Genomic DNA, 20,319 nt, shown 5'->3' with positions numbered 1-20,319 from the left:
TGCCCACATCCCTGGCCCAAAAATAAACTGTATAGGGCCTATGGGAACAGGAAGATAGGGGCACTCAACACTGCAGTCCAGACACCACCCGGATCTGAAGGGACCCAGTCAAACAGCTCCCTGCACCCAAATCCCATGCGAGGGAGAGCTACAGGTTTAGAGGGGCAGACATGCCAGAGAAGCCAGAGGAGACTACTCCCTGCCCACATTTCTGACTCTAGAGGAACACCATCTGGGGCCCCTGTGCACAGGGTCCTGAGAGAAGGTGGGGCAGGCCCTTCTGGTTCCTGCCCTCACAGAAAGCTGAAACCCAGCTCTGAGAAGCTACTCAAGGCCTGAGACAAGAGGTAAGACCAACTTTTCTGCTCCTAGTGACTTGCCTGGTGGACTCAAGACACACGCCCACAGGAACACTTCAAGACCAGTAGACAGGAACGACTAGACTACATGCCTGAAAGCAGAATACTCTGTTCCCACAACTGGCTGAAAGAGAACAGGAAAACAGTTCTACAGCACTCCTGACACACAGGCCAATAGGACAGGCTAACCACTGTCAGAAATAATAGAACAAGTTAACACCAGAGACAATGTGATGGCAAGAGGAAAAACAGGAACCCAAGCAACAGAAACCAAGACTACATGGCATCAACAGAGCCCAATTCTCCCACCAAAGCAAACATTGAATGCCCAAACACATCAGAAAAGAAAGATCTAGATTTAAATTCACATTTGATCATGATGATGGAGGACTTCAAGAAAGAAATAAAGAACTCCCTTGGAGAAATTCGGGAAAACACAAATAAACAAGCAGAAGTCTATAGAGAGGAAATGCAAAAATCCCTGAAAGAATTACAGGAAAACACAATCAAACAGGTGAAGGAATTAAAAATGGAAGTAGAAGCAATAAAGAAAGCACAAAGGGAGACAACTCTGAACACAGAAAACCAAAGGAAGAGACAAAGATCTGTAGATACAAGCACCACCAACAGAATGCAAGAGATAGAAGAGAGAATCTCAGGATGAGAAGATTCCATAGAAATCATCGACACAACTGTCAAAGATAATGTAAAACATAAAAAGCTACTGGCCCAAAACATACAGGAAATCCAGGACACAATGAGAAGATCAACCCTAAGAATAATAGGGATAGAAGAGAGTGAAGATTCCCCACTCAAAGGACCAGTAAATATCATCAACAAAATCATAGAAGAAAATTTCCCTAACCTAAAGAAATAGATGCCCATAAACATACAAAAAGCCTACAGCACTCCAAATAGATTGGACCAGAAAAGAAACTCCTTCCATCACATAATAGTCAAAACACCAAATGCACAAAACAAAGAAAGAATATTAAAAGCAGAAAGGGAAAAGGTCAAGTAACATATAAAGGCAGAACTATCAGAATTACACCAGACTTCTCACCAGAAACTCTGGAAGCCAAAAGATCCTGGACAGATGTCATACAGACCCAAGAGAACACAAATGCCAGCCCGGGGTACTGTATCCAGCAAAACTCTCAATTAACATAGATGTAGAAACGCAGACATTCAATGACAAAACCAAATTTACACAATATCTATCTACAAATCCAGCCCTACAAAGGATAATAAATGCTAAAGCCAACAAATGGAGGCAAGCTACACCCTAGAAAAAGCAACCAAACAAAGAAAAGGCAAGCACAAACATAATCTCACATCCAAATATGAATGTAACAGGAAGCAACAATCACTATTCCTTAATATTTCTCAATATCAATGGACTCAATTTCCCAATAAAAAGACACAGATTAACAAACTGGATACACAATGAGGACCCAACATTTTGCTGCCTACAGGAAACACACCTCAGAGACAAAGACAGACACTACCTCAGAGTAAAAGGGTGAAAAACAACTTTCCAAGCAAATGGTCGGAAGAAGCAAGCTGGAGTAGCCATTCTAATATCAAATAAAATCAATTTTCAACTAAAAGTCATCAAAAAAGATAAGGAAGGACACTTCATATTCATCAAAGGAAAAATCCACCAAGATGAACTCTCAATCCTAAATATCTGTGCTCCAAATACAGGGGCACCTACATACATAAAGGAAACTTACTAAAGACAAATGGGATCTCATAAAACTGCAAAGCGTCTGTAAGGCAAAGGACACTGTTGTTAGCACAAAACGGCAACCAACAGATTAGAAAAAGATCTTTACCAATCCTACAACAGATAGAGGCCTTATATCCAAAATATACAGAGAATTTGCAAAGTTTGACTGCAAGGAGACACATAACCCTATTCAAAAATGGGGTTCAGATCTAAACAATGGATTCACAGCTGAGGATTGCCGAATGGCTGAAAAACACCTAAAGAAATGTTCAACATCTTTCCTCATAAGCGAAATGCAAATCAAAACTACCCTGAGATTCCACCTCACACCAGTCAGAATGGCTAAGATCATAAAACCAGGTAACAGCAGATGCTGGCGAGGATGTGGGGAAAGAGGAACACTCCTCCATTGCTGGTGGGATTGCAGACTGGTACAACCATTTTGGAACTCAGACTGGAGGTTCCTCAAAAAAATTGGACATTGAAATACCTGAGGACCCAGCTATACCTCTCTTGGGCGCATACCCAAAATGCCCCAACATATAAAAAAGACACATGCTCCACTATGTTCATAGCAGCCTTATTTATAATAGCCAGAAGCTGGAAATAACCCAGATGCCCTTCAACAGAGGAATGGATACAGAAAATGTGGTATATCTACTTAATGGAATACTACTCAGCTATCAAAAACAATGACTTTATGAAATTCATAGGCAAATGAATGGAACTGGAAAATATCACCCTGAGTGAGGTAACCCAATCACAGAAAAACACACATGGAATGCTCTCATTGATAAGTGGATATTAGCCCAAATGCTCGAATTAACCTAGTTGCACAGAACACATGAAACTCAAGAAGGATGACCAAAATGCGAATGCTTCACACCTTCTTTAAAAGGAGAACAAGGATAACCTTGGGAGTCAGAGTTTAGAACAAAGGCTGAAGGAACAGCCATTCAGAGCCTGCCCCACATGCAGCCTATACATATACAGCCACGAAACTAGATAAGATGAAAGAAACAAAGAAGTTCAGGCTGACAGAAACTGGATGTAGATCTCTCCTGAGAGACACATCCAGAATACAGCAAATACATAGTCAAATGCCAGCAGCAAACCACTGAACTGAGAACGGGACCCCATTTGAAGGAATCAGAGAAAGGACTGAAAGAGCTTGAAGGGGCTTGAGACCCCATATGAACAACAATACCAACCAACCAGAGATTCCAGGGACTAATCCACTACCCAAAGACTGACCCTGGGTTCCAACCTCATAGGTAACAATGAATAGCCTAGTAAGATCACCAGTGGAAGGGGAAGCCCTTGGTCCTGCCAAGACTGAACCCCAGTGAATGTGTTTGTTGGGGGGAAGGAGGTAATGAGGGGAGGATGGGGAGGGGAACACCCATATAGAAGAGGAGGGGTAGGGGTTAGTTAGGTCAATGTTGGCAGGGAAACTGGGGAAGGGAATAACAATTGAAATGTAAGTAAGAAATACCCAAGTTAATAAAGAAACAGGAGAAAAACACTTTTCATAATCAACTTTGCATAATTTAGGACAGTGAGAGATTTTTAGCATGTGCCTAAAAGTGTAAATTTCCTTAAATCCTGTAAAATTCTTTCTCTCCCTCTTCCTCTCCTTCTTTCCCTCCATCTTTTACCTTTTAGTTGGAAAAGGTGAAGACGTGAATATTCAAAGAAACCATTTTTGTTATTGAGGCTTTTACTACTGATAAAAATAGTTAAGATGTGACTGAAACATTCAGAAATTTCAAGTTCTTATTTGAAACCACTCCAAGACTATCGACAAACCTTATTGCTTGCTTCCTCTCTTGGCCTTGCTCAAGCATTTCCAATTAAATTCATTTCATTACCTTACTACTTTTTATTCTAACGTGATTTTGAGACTCTATTCTCATGTTTCATTCTTAGGGTCATCTTTCCATCTGTGACTCGCTAGTACTTTTTTTTTTCAGACTATTTTTTTTATTAACTTGAGTATTTCTTATATACATTTCGAGTGTTATTCCCTTTCCCGGTATCCGGGCAAACATCCCCCTCCCCCCTCCCCTTCCTTATGGGTGTTCCCCTCCCGACCCTCCCCCCATTGCCGCCCTCCCCCCACCAGTCTAGTTCACTGGGGGTCTTAGCAGGACCCAGGGCTTCTCCTTCCACTGGTGCTCTTACTAGGATATTCATTGCTACCAATGAGGTCAGAGTCCAGGGTCAGTCCATGTATAGTCTTTAGGTAGTGGCTTAGTCCCTGGAAGCTCTGGTTGCTTAGCATTGTTGTACATATGGGGTCTCGAGCCCCTTCAATATCTTCCAGTTCTTTCTCTGATTCCTTCAACGGGGGTCCTATTCTCAGTTCAGTGGTTTGCTGCTGGCATTCGCCTCTGTATTTGCTGTATTCTGGCTGTGTCTCTCAGGAGCGATCAACATCCGGCTCCTGTCGGTCTGCACTTCTTTGCTTCATCCATCTTGTCTAATTGGGTGGCTGTATATGTATGGGCCACATGTGGGGCAGGCTCTGAATGGGTGTTCCTTCAGTCTCTGTTTTAATCTTTGCCTCTCTTCCCTGCCAAGGGTATTCTTGTTCCCCTTTTAAAGAAGGAGTGAAGCATTCACATTTTGATCATCCGTCTTGAGTTTCATTTGTTCTAGGCATCTAGGGTAATTCAAGCATTTCGGCTAATAGCCACTTATCAGTGAGTGCATACCATGTATGTCTTTCTGTGATTGGGTTAGCTCACTCAGGATGATGTTTTCCAGTTCCAACCATTTGCCTACGAATTTCATAAAGTCGTTGTTTTTGATAGCTGAGTAATATTCCATTGTGTAGATGTACCACATTTTCTGTATCCATTCCTCTGTTGAAGGGCATCTGGGTTCTTTCCAGCTTCTGGCTATTATAAATAAGGCTGCAATGAACATAGTGGAGCACGTGTCTTTTTTATATGTTGGGGCATCTTTTGGGTATATGCCCAAGAGAGGTATAGCTGGATCCTCAGGCAGTTCAATGTCCAATTTTCTGAGGATCCTACAGACTGATTTCCAGAATGGTTGTACCAGTTTGCAATCCCACCAACAATGGAGGAGTGTTCCTCTTTCTCCACATCCTCGCCAGCATCTGTTGTCCCCTGAGTTTTTGATCATAGCCATTCTCACTGGTGTGAGGTGAAATCTCAGGGTTGTTTTGATTTGCATTTCCCTTATGACTAAAGATGTTGAATATTTCTTTAGGTGTTTCTCAGCCATTTGGCATTCCTCAGCTGTGAATTCTTTGTTTAGCTCTGAACCCCATTTTTTAATAGGGTTATTTGTTTCCCTGCGGTCTAACTTCTTGAGTTCTTTGTATATTTTGGATATAAGGCCTCTATCTGTTGTAGGATTGGTAAAGATCTTTTCCCAATCTGTTCGTTGTCGTCTTGTCCTAATCACAGTGTCCTTTGCCTTACAGAAGCTTTGCAGATTTATGAGATCCCATTTGTCGATTCTTGATCTTAGAGCGTAAGCCCTTGGTGTTCTGTTTAGGAAATTTTTTCCAGTGCCCATGTGTTCCAGATGCTTCCCTAGTTTTTCTTCTATTAGTTTGAGTGTGTCTGGTTTGATGTGGAGGTCCTTGATCCACTTGGACTTAAGCTTTGTACAGGGTGATAAGCATGGATTGATCTGCATTCTTCTACATGTTGACCTCCAGTTGAACCAGCACCATTTGCTGAAAATGCTATCTTTTTTCCATTAGATGGTTTTGGCTCCTTTGTCAAAAATCAATTGACCATAGGTGTGTGGGTTCATTTCTGGGTCTTCAGTTCTATTCCATTGGTCTATCTGTCTGTCTCTGTACCAATACCATGCAGTTTTTATCACTATTGCTCTGTGATACTGCTTGAGTTCAGGGATAGTGATTCCCCCTGAAGTCCTTTTCTTGTTGAGGATAGCTTTAGCTATCCTGGGTTTTTAGTTATTCCAGATGAATTTGCAAATTGTTCTGTCTAACTCTTTGAAGAATTGGATTGGTATTTTGATGGGGATTACATTGAATCTGTAGATTGCTTTTGGTAAAATGGCCATTTTTACTATATTAATCCTGCCAATCCATGAGCATGGGAGATCTTTCCATCTTCTGAGGTCTTCTTCAATTTCCTTCTTCAGTCTCTTGAAGTTCTTATTGTACAGATCTTTTACTTGCTTTGTTAAAGTCACACCGAGGTACTTTATATTATTTGGGTCTATTATGAAGGGTGTCGTTTCCCTAATTTCTTTCTCGGCTTGTTTCTCTTTTGTATAGAGGAAGGCAACTGATTTATTTGAGTTAATTTTATACCCAGCCACTTTGCTGAAGTTGTCTATCAGCTTTAGTAGTTCTCTGGTGGAACTTTAGGGATCACTTAAATATACTCTCATATCATCTGCAAATAGTGATATTTTGACCTCTTCTTTTCTGATCTGTATCCCCTTGACCTCCTTTTGTTGTCTGATTGCTCTGGCTAGAACTTCAAGAACTATATTGAATAAGTAGGGAGAGAGTGGGCAGCCTTGTCTAGTCCCTGATATTAGTGGGATTGCTTCAAGTTTCTCTCCATTTAGTTTAATGTTAGCAACTGGTTTGCTGTATATGGCTTTTACTATGTTCAGTTATGGGCCTTGAATTCCTATTCTTTCCAGGACTTTTATCATGAAGGGGTGTTGAATATTGGCAAATGCTTTCTCAGCGTCTAATGAAATGATCATATGGTTTTGTTCTTTCAGTTTGTTTATATGATGGATCACGTTGATGGTTTTCCGTATATTAAACCATCCCTGCATGCCTGGGATGAAGCCTACTTGGTCATGGTGGATGATTGTTTTGATGTGCTCTTGGATTCGGTTTGCCAGAATTTTGTTGAGTATTTTGCGTCCATATTCATACGGGAAATTGGCCTGAAGTTCTCTTTCTTTGTTGGGTCTTTGTGTGGTTTAGGTATAAGAGTAATTGTGGCTTCCTAGAAGGTATTCGGTAGTTATCCATCTGTTTCAATTTTGTGGAATAGTTTGGATAATATTGGTATGAGGTCTTCTATGAAGGTTTGATAGAATTCTGCACTAAACCCGTCTGGACCTGGGCTCTTTTTGGTTGGGAGACCTTTAATGACTGCTTCTATTTCCTTAGGAGTTATGGGGTTGTTTAACTGGTTTATCTGTTCCTGATTTAACTTCGGTACCTGGTATGTGTCTAGGAAATTGTCCATTTCCTGAAGATTTTCAAGTTTTGTTGAATATAGGTTTTTATATTAAGATCTGATGATTTTTTGAATTTCCTCTGAATCTGTTGTTATGTCTCCCTTTTCATTTCTGATTTTGTTAATTTGGACGCACTCTCTGTGTCCTCTTGTTAGTCTGGCTAAGGGTTTATCTATCTTGTTGATTTTCTCAAAGAACTAACTTTTGGTTCTGTTGATTCTTTCTATGGTCCTTTTTTTTTCTACTTGGTTGATTTCAGCTCTGAGTTTGATTATTTCCTGCCTTCTACTCCTCCTGGGTGTATTTGCTTCTTTTTGTTCTAGAGCTTTTAGGTGTGCTGTCAAGCTGCTGACATATGCTCTTTCCTGTTTCTTTCTGCAGGCACTCAGCGCTATGAGTTTTCCTCTTAGCACAGCTTTCATTGTGTCCCATAAGTTTGGGTATGTTGTACCTTTATTTTTATTAAATTCTAAAAAGTTGTTAATTTCTTTCGTTATTTCTTCCTTGACCAGGTTATCATTGAGTAGAGCATTGTTCAATTTCCAAGTATATGTGGGCATTCTTCCTTGATTGTTATTGAAGACCAGTTTTAGGCCGTGGTTGTCCGATAGCACGCATGGGATTATTTCTATCTTTCTGTACCTGTTGCGGCCCGTTTTTTGACCAATTATATGGTCCATTTTGGAGAAAGTACCATGAGGAGCTGAGAAGAAGGTATATCCTTTTGCTTTAGGATAGAATGTTCTATAAATATCCGTTAAGTCCATTTGACTCATGACTTCTCTTAGTCTGTCTACATCTCTGTTTAATTTCTGTTTCCATGATCTGTCCATTGATGAGAGTGGGGTGTGGAAATCTCCCACTATTATTGTGTGAGGTGCAATGTGTGTTTTGAGCTTTAGTAAGGTTTCTTTTACATATGTAGGTGCCCTTGTATTTGGGGCATAGATATTTAGGATTGAGAGTTCATCTTGATGGATTTTTCCTTTGATGAATATGAAGTGTCCTTCCTTATCTTTTTTGATGACTTTTAGTTGGAAATTGATTTTATTTGATATTAGAATGGCTACTCCAGCTTGCTTCTTCTGACCATTTGCTTGGAAAGTTGTTTTCCAGCCTTTCACTCTGAGGTAATGTCTGTCTTTGTCTCTGAGGTGTGTTTCCTTAGGCAGCATAATGCAGGGTCCTTGTTGCATATCCAGTTTGTTTTTTTTTTTTTTCTTTTCTTTTTTCCTTTTTTTTTTTTTTCGGAGCTGGGGACCGAACCCAGGGCCTTGTGCTTGCTAGGCAAGTGCTCTACCACTGAGCTAAATCCCCAACCCCGCGTATCCAGTTTGTTAATCTATGTCTTTTTATTGGGGAGTTGAGGTCATTGATATTGAGAGATATTAAGGAATAGTGATTATTGCTTCCTGTTATATTCATATTTGGATGTGAGGTTATGTTTGTGTGCTTTCATTCTCTTTGTTTTGTTGCCAAGACAATTAGTTTCTTGCTTCTTCTAGGGTATAGCTTGCCTCCTTATGTTGTGCTTTACCATTTATTATCCTGTGTAGTGCTGGATTTGTAGAAAGATATTGTGTAAATTTGGTTTTGTCATGGAATATCTTGGTTTCTCCATCTATGTTAATTGAGAGTTTTGCAGGATACAGTAACCTGGGCTGGCATTTGTGTTCTCTTAGGGTCTGTATGACATCAGTCCAGGGTTTTCTGGCCTTCATAGTTTCTGGTGAGAAGTCTGGTGTGATTCTGATAGGTCTGCCTTTATATGTTACTTGACCTTTTTCCCTTACTGCTTTTAATATTCTTTCTTTATTTTGTGTGTTTGGTGTTTTGACTATTATGTGACAGGATGTGTTTCTTTTCTGGTCCAATCTATTTGGAGTTCTGTAGGCTTCTTGTATGTCTATGGGTATCTCTTTTTTTAGGTTAGGGAAGTTTTCTTCTATGATTTTGTTGAAGATATTTACTGGTCCTTTGAGCTGGGAGTCTTCACTCTCTTCTATACCTATTATCCTTAGGTTTGATCTTCTCATTGAGTCCTGGATTTCTTGTATGTTTTGGACCAGTAGCTTTTTCCGCTTTACGTTATCTTTGACAGTTGAGTCAATGATTTCTATGGAATCTTCTGCTCCTGAGATTCTCTCTTCCATCTCTTGTATTCTGTTGGTGAAGCTAGTATCTACAGCTCCTTGTCTCTTATTTTGGTTTTCTATATCCAGGGTTGTTTCCATGTGTTCTTTCTTGATTGCTTCTATTTCCATTTTTAATTCCTTCAACTGTTTGATTGTGTTTTCCTGGAATTCTTTTAGGGATTTTTGCGATTCCTCTCTGTAGGCTTCTACTTGTTTATTAATGTTTTCCTGTGTTTCCCTAAGGGAGTTCTTCATATCTTTCTTGAAGTCCTCCAGCATCATGATCAAATATGATTTTGAAACTAGATCTTGCTTTTCTTGTGTGTTTGGATATTCCATGTTTGTTTTGATGGGAGAATTGGGCTCCGATGATGCCATGTAGTCTTGGTTTCTGTTGCTTGGGTTCCTGCGCTTGCCTCTCGCCATCAGATTATCTCTAGTGTTACTTTGTTCTGCTATTTCTGACAGTGGCTAGACTGTCCTATAAGCCTGTGTGTCAGGAGTGCTGTAGACCTGTTTCCTCTCTTTCAGTCAGTTATGGGGACAGAATGTTTTGTTTTAGGGCGTGTAGTTTTTCCTCTCTACAGGTCTTCAGCTGTTCCTGTGGGCCTGTGTCTTGAGTTCACCAGGCAGCTTTCTTGCAGCAGAAAAGTTGGTCTTACCTGTGGTCCCGAGGCTCAAGTTCGCTCGTGGGGTGCTGCCCATGGGCTCTCTGCAGCGGCAGCAACCAGGAAGACCTGTGCCGCCCCTTCCGGGGGCTTCAGTTCACCAGGGTTCCAGATGGCCTTTTGTGTTTTCCTCTGGCGTCTGAGATGTGTGCGCATAGAGCAGTCTCTTCTGGTTTCCCAAGGTTGTCTGCCTCTCTGAAGGTTTAGCTCTCCCTCCCACGGGATTTGGGTGCAGAGAACTGTTATCCGGTCTGTTTCCTTTAGGTTCCAGGGGTGTCTCAGGCAGGGGTCCTGCCGCTCCTGGGCCCTCCCCAACGGGAGCCCAGAGGCCTTATACAGTTTCCTCTTGGGCCAGGGATGTGGGCGGGGTGGGCAGTGTTGGTGGTGTCTTCCGCTCTTCAGCCTCAGGAGTGCCCACCTGACCAGGCGGTGAGGCCTCTTTCCCAAGGGGCTGGGAGCAGAGAGCTGCTGCCGGCTGGGATCCGCGGGCGTGGGACCTCCGGCAAACACAGGACGTGCCTGGTCCTAGATGAACTCTGCCTCTGTGTGTCCCGATCTCACCAGGCAGCTCTCTTGTAGCAGACAAGTTGGTCTTACCTGTCGTCCCGAGGCTCAAGTTTGCTCGCGGGGTGCTGCCCACGGGCTCTCTGCGGCAGCAGCCGACTCGCTAATTCTTTTACCTGGTCTTTCTATTCTTAATTATTTTGATTATGTTTGAATACCAGTTTATAAGGACTCATAAATAATTTAGAAGTCAGTAAATTATATAGCACTAAAGTCATTGTAATAACTGTTTTGTGTAAATAATTATGATATAATTAATTTTCCTTTTTCGTGTGTTTAAGCTAACACTATTTGATATACTATTAATTTCATGTTATATGACTCAGAGAGTACAAATTCATGATTTATGTGGATCCTAAGATAGCACTTAAAATAATATAAAAGAATAAAACCATAATTTCAATATTTTTTATTAATACTGTCAAAAGAACAATTAGACAATGGACATACATTATTTAAAATGTAAAATTATATGCATTCTGTAAATTAAAACTACACTCACTAATTTACTGTATAAAATGGAAATAAAGAATTTATGAACAAATGAAGTTTGGCAAGACAATATTGAATTAGAATTAAAGTGAAGAGAATCTCTGAGTTGATAACTATTTAGAATTCACAAGCATGCCCTTTTCTCATAATTCTATCTCAAGGTTCACTAAAATAACTATAAAACTTTTGACCCAAACTCTCATGTGATAATAAGTCTGGTTTAATTAGTCAGCATAAGTGTCCTAGTGAAAAGTATGCACGTTTTACGTGCTCAGTAGAGTGTCATGCTAGTGATAGTTGAGTGTCATAGTAGGAAGAGTTCAGTGCTTTATGTAAGAGATGTGGTTTTCCTGATAAAAATCATATAGATTTATTCTTTTATATAAGTGTTCATTTTCACATCACATAGTAGCTAAAAGAAGAGTAATTTCATCTTCTATTTTCTTCTCCAGTTTAACATTCCTCACTCAAACTTCATCACTGGTAGGTTAAAAATAGTATTTTATTTATTTCATATTTATTTATTCAGCCCTGTGGATCATTTAATACAAATAGAGCCTTTGAACTTCATTAACTATATGTTCAGTTTATAGTCAAAGAAATATGTTTTTCATGTGCACACATTTCTCACCAAATCTATTGGCTATCATTAGTTTTACTTTTAAAGCCTCATTGATATGGCATGGTTTCTTAAAGTTTTGAGAAAGTGCATTTATATTATCTATTCCTTTTCACTTGCAGAATATTTAGCCACAATATTATGAGTAGTGTGTTTCATATTTTGCTCTTCTTTGTTCATCACTTCAGTTACAAATAGCTATATAATATATTTTCTTATGTCTTTGAAAGTATCACCTTTAAATAGTCTCCAATTTAATTCCTATAGTTTTACAGATTTCTTTCTCACAAATCACAGCAAGATTTTTTTCAGGCTCTACATAAAATAATTTTATCCTAGTCGTCACACAAGTTTTTCATGAGATTCATTTTTAGAATATACATATTCTAAAACAATATGTATTTTCATAAAAGATATTATTTAGCTGACTTTTTAATGTTTTCTTATGTATACTATATCATATCATTATAAATGCATTTTAGAATATCTTTAGGATATTCTAATTATTTTATTTCATTTAATTTAACTTCTGTTGTTCAAAATAATAGAGATCATCAAATAAACCAGAAAGTGTTCTGAAATGCAATTACTCAATAATTTACAAGTAACATCTCAATATCATAGGATTCATTAGTGTTAAGCAACCAGTAGGTAATTTTTTTAATGGACTTAAATTTTCCAGTAATACCATCCATGGCAAAATGTAATGGAGAAAAATTGATATAAAATAAAGCTGCTATTTTGAACCAAAAATATTGAGCAAGAAGTTCATTGTACATTATTTTGAAATTAATGGAAAAATTGATGAAGATAAACTGCTTCTCAGGTGGAAATAAGTGGGTAATTTACTAAGAAATGCTGCTCACTCTAGAAAACTGTTCTCTTAAAGGATAACTCTAGAGATATTCTTTGCTACTGAAAACTTACACATTGATAAGTTTCTATATCAACCAATATTGTGTCTACAATTAATAGTATTTTACTATGTCAGAACATGATTCAAGAATGGAACTGTGTGAGGGGAATTCTGAGAGCTGGTGAGAAAACAGCAAGATGCCAAAACCAGGGTCTTATGACCTCTATTTCTTCTAAGCATGGGGGTTTCTGAGAATGTACTTTCTTGCCCCTCCCATATGTAGTAAGAAACAAATGGGTTTAATTCAGCCATTATCTTACTTCTGTCATTCAGAAATGGTTCCAAGCTTTTCCTTGAGTTTGTACATAGTTTGAAATCCTGTGAGTTTTGCTCATATGACATTGTTTGCTTCCAGACAAGGTTTGTCCTTGAGTTTATATACGACTCCAACTTATGTAAACTTTGCACATGTGACCTTGCTTAACAATCTGAATTCAAAATGTATGATGCTATAAATATACTTGGCTATTGCACAAAACTTAGGTCCACCTCATTTCCAGGCTCCATTCCCCTAGGTTTACCCTTCCAACTAGAGAAGTTATAGTAGTATACATTGAAAACTGATATTTCCTGTATTAGATATCTTTCCAACAAAAAGGACACATAGAAGAAAGATGAAAATGCAGCAGACAGAAAGAAGTAAATGAAGTGTTTATCCCATCAGGCCAAGATTAGACCATGGCTACAATTTTGAACAAAATACAAAGCAAGCTTGATTTTTATTGTGGTGCACCCAAGAACAGGCCAGCCACTTCCTCCTAAGTTGGGTCAAAGAAAGGAACCCTGGCTTGTTTTTTAAGGCCCTTTCAAGGAATGAAATCACCAGTAGCTGCAAACTTAGTATTCAGAAGACAAAGGGGCAGTAAGAACATATAGATAATCTAAAACAAACAAACAAAAAAACAGCCATTACCTTGTGATTAAGTAGGGATAAAGTGATCCCCAAAAACAAGTATAGGTCATGGGTTGGAACAGGATGATTTCCACAAAACTTTCATTTAACAATACAAAACAATGTCTCCTGCTTTCAAAATGGAGACAGGCAGGTTCTACAGATAAATTGAATTTGTATTTTAACAACAAGAACATTCAGCAATCATAGTAAAAACTGGTCATAATAAACTAGTGTTTTCGACCATGTGCCTTAAGACTTTGTTTACTCTTTTTTTTTAGTTTTGCTCAAATTTTCTTTTCTGAATAAGCATAATTGTGTACGTCTGTAATCCCAGCATTTTGAGAATGAGGCAGATAGCTAAAGATTGTCAAAATCAGAAACATACCTAGGTCACCAGCCTCATCTTAAAAAACAAAGAATAAAACTAGTAATTTTTTTCAATAAAGAGGTAGTATTTTAAAAAATGCAAACATGATATCTAATATTAACATCCCATTTTATAACACATGAACATAAGAAGTCATTATTGACAGATATGTGTTTGTTTTGTTTTGTTTCCCTTTTCACATGAACCATATTCTAATCAGTTTCCTTTGGATATGAAGATACGGGATGTTTATAAAAATAAGAACTCAATTTGATTATGTATAACAAATTGATTCAATGGTGTTTGCTTTATGCTGATGACTTTCCTTCTTTTGGCTAATACAAAAAAAAGTTTTTTGGAAGAATCTACACAAGTACTTGAACAAAATAGTCTATAAGGATAAGAAGGAAGAAAGCATTGAATATGGAAAAGGAAATGATTGGACAAGGAATAACTGAAGAACACAAGAATCTTCGTGTTAGAAACGGAAGTATAAATATTTAATTAGGGCCCTGGAAAATCCTTAATGCTCTTTATGACCTTCCCAAGAATGTTGTATATTACCAATTTACCCGTATCTTTAGGTATTTGCCTTAGTAACTGTTATATTGTTATGAAACAATACCGTGACCAATACAGCATACTAAAGAAATCGATTTAATTAGGGATCTTGCTTACCATTTCAGGAGGTGAATCCATGACCATCATGGTAGAAACAAGACTGTAGGCAGGGAGGCATTGCACTTGAACAGTGGCCAAGAGCTTACCTCTGATCCATAAGCATGTGGTAGACAGGCTGAGCCTGGCTCTTGAATCCTCAAAGTCTATCCCTAGTGCCATAACTCTCTGACTAGACCACACATGCTAATCACTTCTAAATTAATCTACCAACTACTGACCAAGCATTCAAATATATGAGCCTATAGGTGTCATTCTCAATCAAACCACCACAACACATAGCACAAGGTTAGAATAGAATCAATTCTTTTCCATAACTTTCATTAACCCACAATCTTCTGTTCTTCATTTATTTCTTGACACACTATATTCATAATATCAAACATTTTCTGGACTTATAAAAATGTAAGTAGATATAGAGACCTTTAAAAATACTGAAGAAAAAAATTTAGTGAAGAAAGGTTTGAGGGCTCAGAACTCATTATACAATGTCTACATCAGAGACTGAAATTCTTCCTTAAAATGAGTCCTTATAAATTGTTTTATACAATTGTGTTTAGTATTTCCTATCTAGGAGATATATTTCTCATGTTCACTGTATTGTTTTCCTTATTGTCCAAGGTCACATATTACTAATGTTGATAGTGTTCATTTTTCTAATAATATTTTTTCAATATTTTTATGGCAAGTATTGAAAATATTTCACAAAGAAACTGCTTTATTTTTTAATATGTGTGTTATTTATTACAGTCTAATTTATTTCCTATTAGAGATAAACTATGTTCTTTCAAATGATAAATGCATTTAATTCCGAAGAATACAGTTTGCCAATATCCACTTACTTAAAAATACCTTATAATAACTTTACAGAAAAAAATCAAGTAATTAAGATTTTAAATGAACAAAGGTATACAACCATTTTATAACATGCTTATTTCAGTAAACCTATGCTAAATAAATTATGTTTCATGTTGTGTTGCCAAATGTCAAAGATATCACAGAATGTAGTCTTTCATCTTAAAAATAGTGACACGAACTTTTTTGCATTCAAAATCTTAGGAACATACTTTTCAAACTTTTTAGAAAAGAAATACTTGTAGAAAGTGACTGCTATGTTTCAGTGTCGGGCTTTTCTTAGTTGCACTTTGAATATTTTCCCTCTTTGCTGTATGTGAAATAAGTTGAAGTTGTCAAAAGTACAAGATGAAAAAGAAAAAAAAAAAGGAAGGAAAAGTGAAGTAGTAAAAGTGCAACACAATATTATATTTTGCAAACCTATGTTTTAGCTTGAGCATCACAAGAAATAATGACTGTAATTTTGATTGCAGACTTGCTAAATTAAATTGCACTAGAGAGCTTCACAAATCAAAATGATATTTCCATTTCTTACCAGATTGTAAGAATAATCCTAGTCATACCCAAAGGCTGTAAGAACTGCAGCAAAGAGACAGATGAAGCTGTTTTACTTTTGATCTTGTGCTTGGAATCCTTGTTCTGAAAGGAGGGCTGACTTCATTGGAAGGCAGGTCCTTCCCAACTCAAGGGAATAATACAACCTTAATTTGAATTCTTTCATTAAAAAGTAAGGGGAGAGCACCTTGCAAATGAAGACTTGATATCTGACTTCTAAAAAACAGTGAAATTGAAGAGTATAAGTGTGATCACCAAATTTAGCCTCAAGTTTCAGACTCTGTCTTTTTCTTCCATCTTTCTCCCTTTCCCCTTTCCTTTATCCAAACTATGCAGTTTGATTTTCCCTGACTGAATTCTTTTATTCTTTTGTTGTGTTTATTTGATAACATCGAACTCGTGTTTTTCTTCTGGCTGTTTAATGTCATGTGAATATATTTTTAGGCAGAATTGTTCATACCCAGCCACATTCTCATTCAAATAAATGCTTCTCTAAGGCATTATTTCAAGATAATTATTAAATAGCACTCCTGAATTAATGGTTTACAAAAGCTTTTGTTTGTGCACATAATTGCTTTAGGTAAAGATATTTGTAATTATTATAAAAATATACCTCAAAATATCTTCAAAACTTTTGTGCTTATTTCAAAAAAGATTATTCTTTGGCTTGCAGGTCTAATGGATATTTTTACTCTCCATTTTCAATTTATTGGATTGACAATGTGTACTAATGATGCTTCTCTATCTCATTGGCCTCAAAGGAAATCCAGATAAAGTTTCCCAGCCTTTAATGTTGATTCATGATAGGTGCATATATTGAGCAAGATCTTTTCCCTCAGCTCATTTTTGCTCTAAAGTTTAATATTGTAATTTAATAAAAATGACTTTGCAGCTCTGAAAGCTAGTCTGGTAAAGAGATATATGTATTTCAAAGCTGATTCAGGTTCAAAGTTAAAACAAGATTTTTTTTTTCTATTGCCATGTCCGTCTTTCCCTACCAAGGGAAATCACCTCTTCAAAGGAAGAGACAGTAAATCTCTAAATCTCCATATTTACTCAAGTTCCGAGACTCTGCAGGGCAAAAGCTGCCAAGTCTATAGATTTACAATGTTTTATGATAATGATTTCCTCCAAGGGCTCACCCGAGATGAAAAGATAAATTAATTTATCCACTTCCAACCACTAGTGAAAGTTTAGTCTCCATTCCAAAAGCTGCTTTCAGAGCAGGGCTTGTACTATATAATTCATCAGTGGTGATTAAAATTTAAGAGCCTCTGGATATGACCATCTTGCACTGGGCTTATCAAGTGGAAAGGATAGTAAAAAAAGATGAGTTCAGAGCTGAAAGCATTACAACTTTTTTTTCTGACCTTGTGATTCAATGATGCCTGTTAATGATAAGTACCACCAATTAATTTCAACTGACTCCTATCCACAAGCTTTATGTGTATGAAGCTCATCTTATTCCACACAACATGCCTGTGAAGGATATTTAAATGACCATTAGCTTCAGAGGGGTTGAGACTTTCCAGAAGCCATCTCATAACTCACACTACAAGATATGAGCATCGACTATTCAGAACCACAGCCTAAACAATGTACTCTTCAATCTGCATTTTGCTGGAGACCCTTGTCACAGAAGGCATTTCCATAGCTTTATTATGAGTCGCAAATAAGTCCTGTATATGTTCAAGGCATATGACAAAATTTGAGTCACAGACCATATTTTGCTTGTTAACTTCTCCATTTTAGCATAGTATTTTGCCTGTGTGTGTGTGTGTGTGTGTGTGTGTGTGTGTGTGTGTGTATCTGCATATGTATGTGCACATCTATGTGTCTTTCTGTCTGTGCAGTGATAATATTTAGCATTTCTTTCAGGAAATGTTGGGTGTAATTTATTATTAACAGTAGCTATGATAGGAATCTTTCACTATGACAGATACTGAATTTTGTTAAGGTCTTTGATGTGTATGTGTTAACCTGTCTTTATGTCCGAATACTGCCTGGTTCTTGTCCATGATGTTCTCCCTGTGATGTCAGATATGGTTTTCTAGCATTTGTTGTATACTTTTTGGTCAAGACTCATCACACTATTGATGTTTTAAATGTTATAATATATTATCTGCGCTTTTATCCTAAGTCATCCAATATTGTATGTGTGCATACTTGTGTGTAGTTGTTTGATGATGCAGAAGGCATAAGATTCCCTGGAATAGGAGTTACAGGAAATTGTGAACTCACCAATATAAGTGCTGGAAACTAGCCTCAGGTCTACTTGAATATCTCCACTCTCTTGATCACTGAACCATCTTAGTTTTTCATACATAATCCTCATCCTAGAACCATGTCAGTAGGTGTATTATCACATGCATTACATATTTTAGACATTTCTGTTTATTCTAATTGAAACCCTGTATATTTTATCCTTTTAATAAACTACTTTTGACTGTAAGAAACTTGTTTTGATATTTTCCAAAATATTTTTAGCCTCTATTTCATTCATTTCTCCTTGCTACATTTTTCTCTATTTATTGTAGTCCACTGCAGAAAAAATACTATATATTTCACTTTGATTTTAAATTTACTTTCTTGTGGTGAGTTACTATTATACATTTTCTTCTATTAGAACTAATTTTTGCTACCTGTTCTACTAACTATATTAGAATTCTTCTCTCATTTCCAATTTTCCTATTTCTGATAGATTTATCTTAATCTTCTTTGTTCAAGCTATCTATTTATTTATTCAACTGTTATAAGTCTGTGTCCATGAATGTGCAAATTTGTGTTTATGTGTGTATTAATGGGTGTGACTACATATGTGGAGGCTGGAGAACAACATTGAATATTATACCTAAAGAGCCATTTGCCTTTCATTTTGAGACAGAATCTCTCATTATCTAGGACTTCTTCCTAGATCTCAGTAATCTCCAGTGATCTCAGGAATCCATCTGTCCTCATCCCTCTGATGCATGAATTGTTACCTGTGGCCACTAGTCTTATTTTCTGAAGTGAACTCTAGAAATCAAACTAGGTTTCTCATAGTAGTGTGGCAAGCATGCTAACAACTGAGCTATCTCCCTGGTCTGATGTTATATTTTGAAAAGGAAGCATACCACTCCTACTCACTAATATATTCTTCAACTTGCTCAGTTTCAGCATAAATAATCTCCTAAGTAAGTCTCTTCAAGGCTTCTTATGATGTATAATATCTACTATTTATACCAAATAGTTCGTGCTTATTAATGTGGGCTACTCTTGGCTTTCCTTAGGAAATCCTTAGATTTTTCAGTATATGATAGTGCAAAAATTCACAACTGTACAAAATTTCTAGAAATGGGGATTGTGAGTGCTCAGGCCTTAATAGAACATCTTTATTAATGTCCCACCCAATGTCAAGACTCAAAAAATATGGTGAAAGAGAAATATATATATATATATATGTATATATATATATATATATATAACAAGAATGTGGGGAGGAGTACTATAAATGTGTTGTCTTGATCACATGGGTATTGTGCTCATGAATTCATACCGATACCTGACTAAAATGTAAAAAAGAAAGTGGGCCAAATAAAATCTAAGTATACATTGGGAAGGATTTATGTGGCTCCATTTCTGACTTCAAAGCTCCTAGCAGTTGGAAACTGCTGGGAAAGTCATCCCTTTTTGCTATTGCAGGCACTGGTAGGTTGACTATGCTCTAATGAGAATCCTACACACTTGAACATACTGCAAATACAAGCAGGATGCTGTAGTTTATAAATAATAATTAGAATATTACCTATTATTGGGAAGTCAGTATCAAAGAAGATCCAGAAAGAATTTGCACCATAAAAGCATGGACAAAATAATATTTCACTGTAAATGCTTTGTCTCCATATTTCCTCCTGTGAGTATTTTCTTCCCTCTTTTAAGAAGGATTGAATCATCCACATGTTGGTGTTCCTTCTTCTTGAGCTTCATGTGCTCTGTGAATTGTACTTGGGTAATTTGATCTTTTGGGTTAATATCTACTTATCAGTGAGTGCATACCATGTGTGTAGTTTTGTGATTGGGTTACCTCATTCAGGATATTTTCTAGTTCCACCCATTTCTATGAATTTCATGAAATCATTGTTTTTAACAGCTGAGTAGTACTCCATTGTGTAGATGTACTACATTTGCTGTATCTATTCCTCTGTTGAGGGAAATCTGGGTTCTTTCCTGCTTCTGGCTATAATAAATGAGGCTGCTATGAACATAGTGGAACATGTGTCCTTGT

This window comes from Rattus norvegicus, chromosome 6 (assembly GCF_021556685.1).
Source record: "Rattus norvegicus strain SHRSP/BbbUtx chromosome 6, alternate assembly SHRSP_T2T, whole genome shotgun sequence".
NCBI lineage: Eukaryota > Metazoa > Chordata > Mammalia > Rodentia > Muridae > Rattus > Rattus norvegicus.
The sequence above is the reverse complement of the archived record's forward strand: the minus strand, read 5'-3'. Positions refer to the sequence as shown.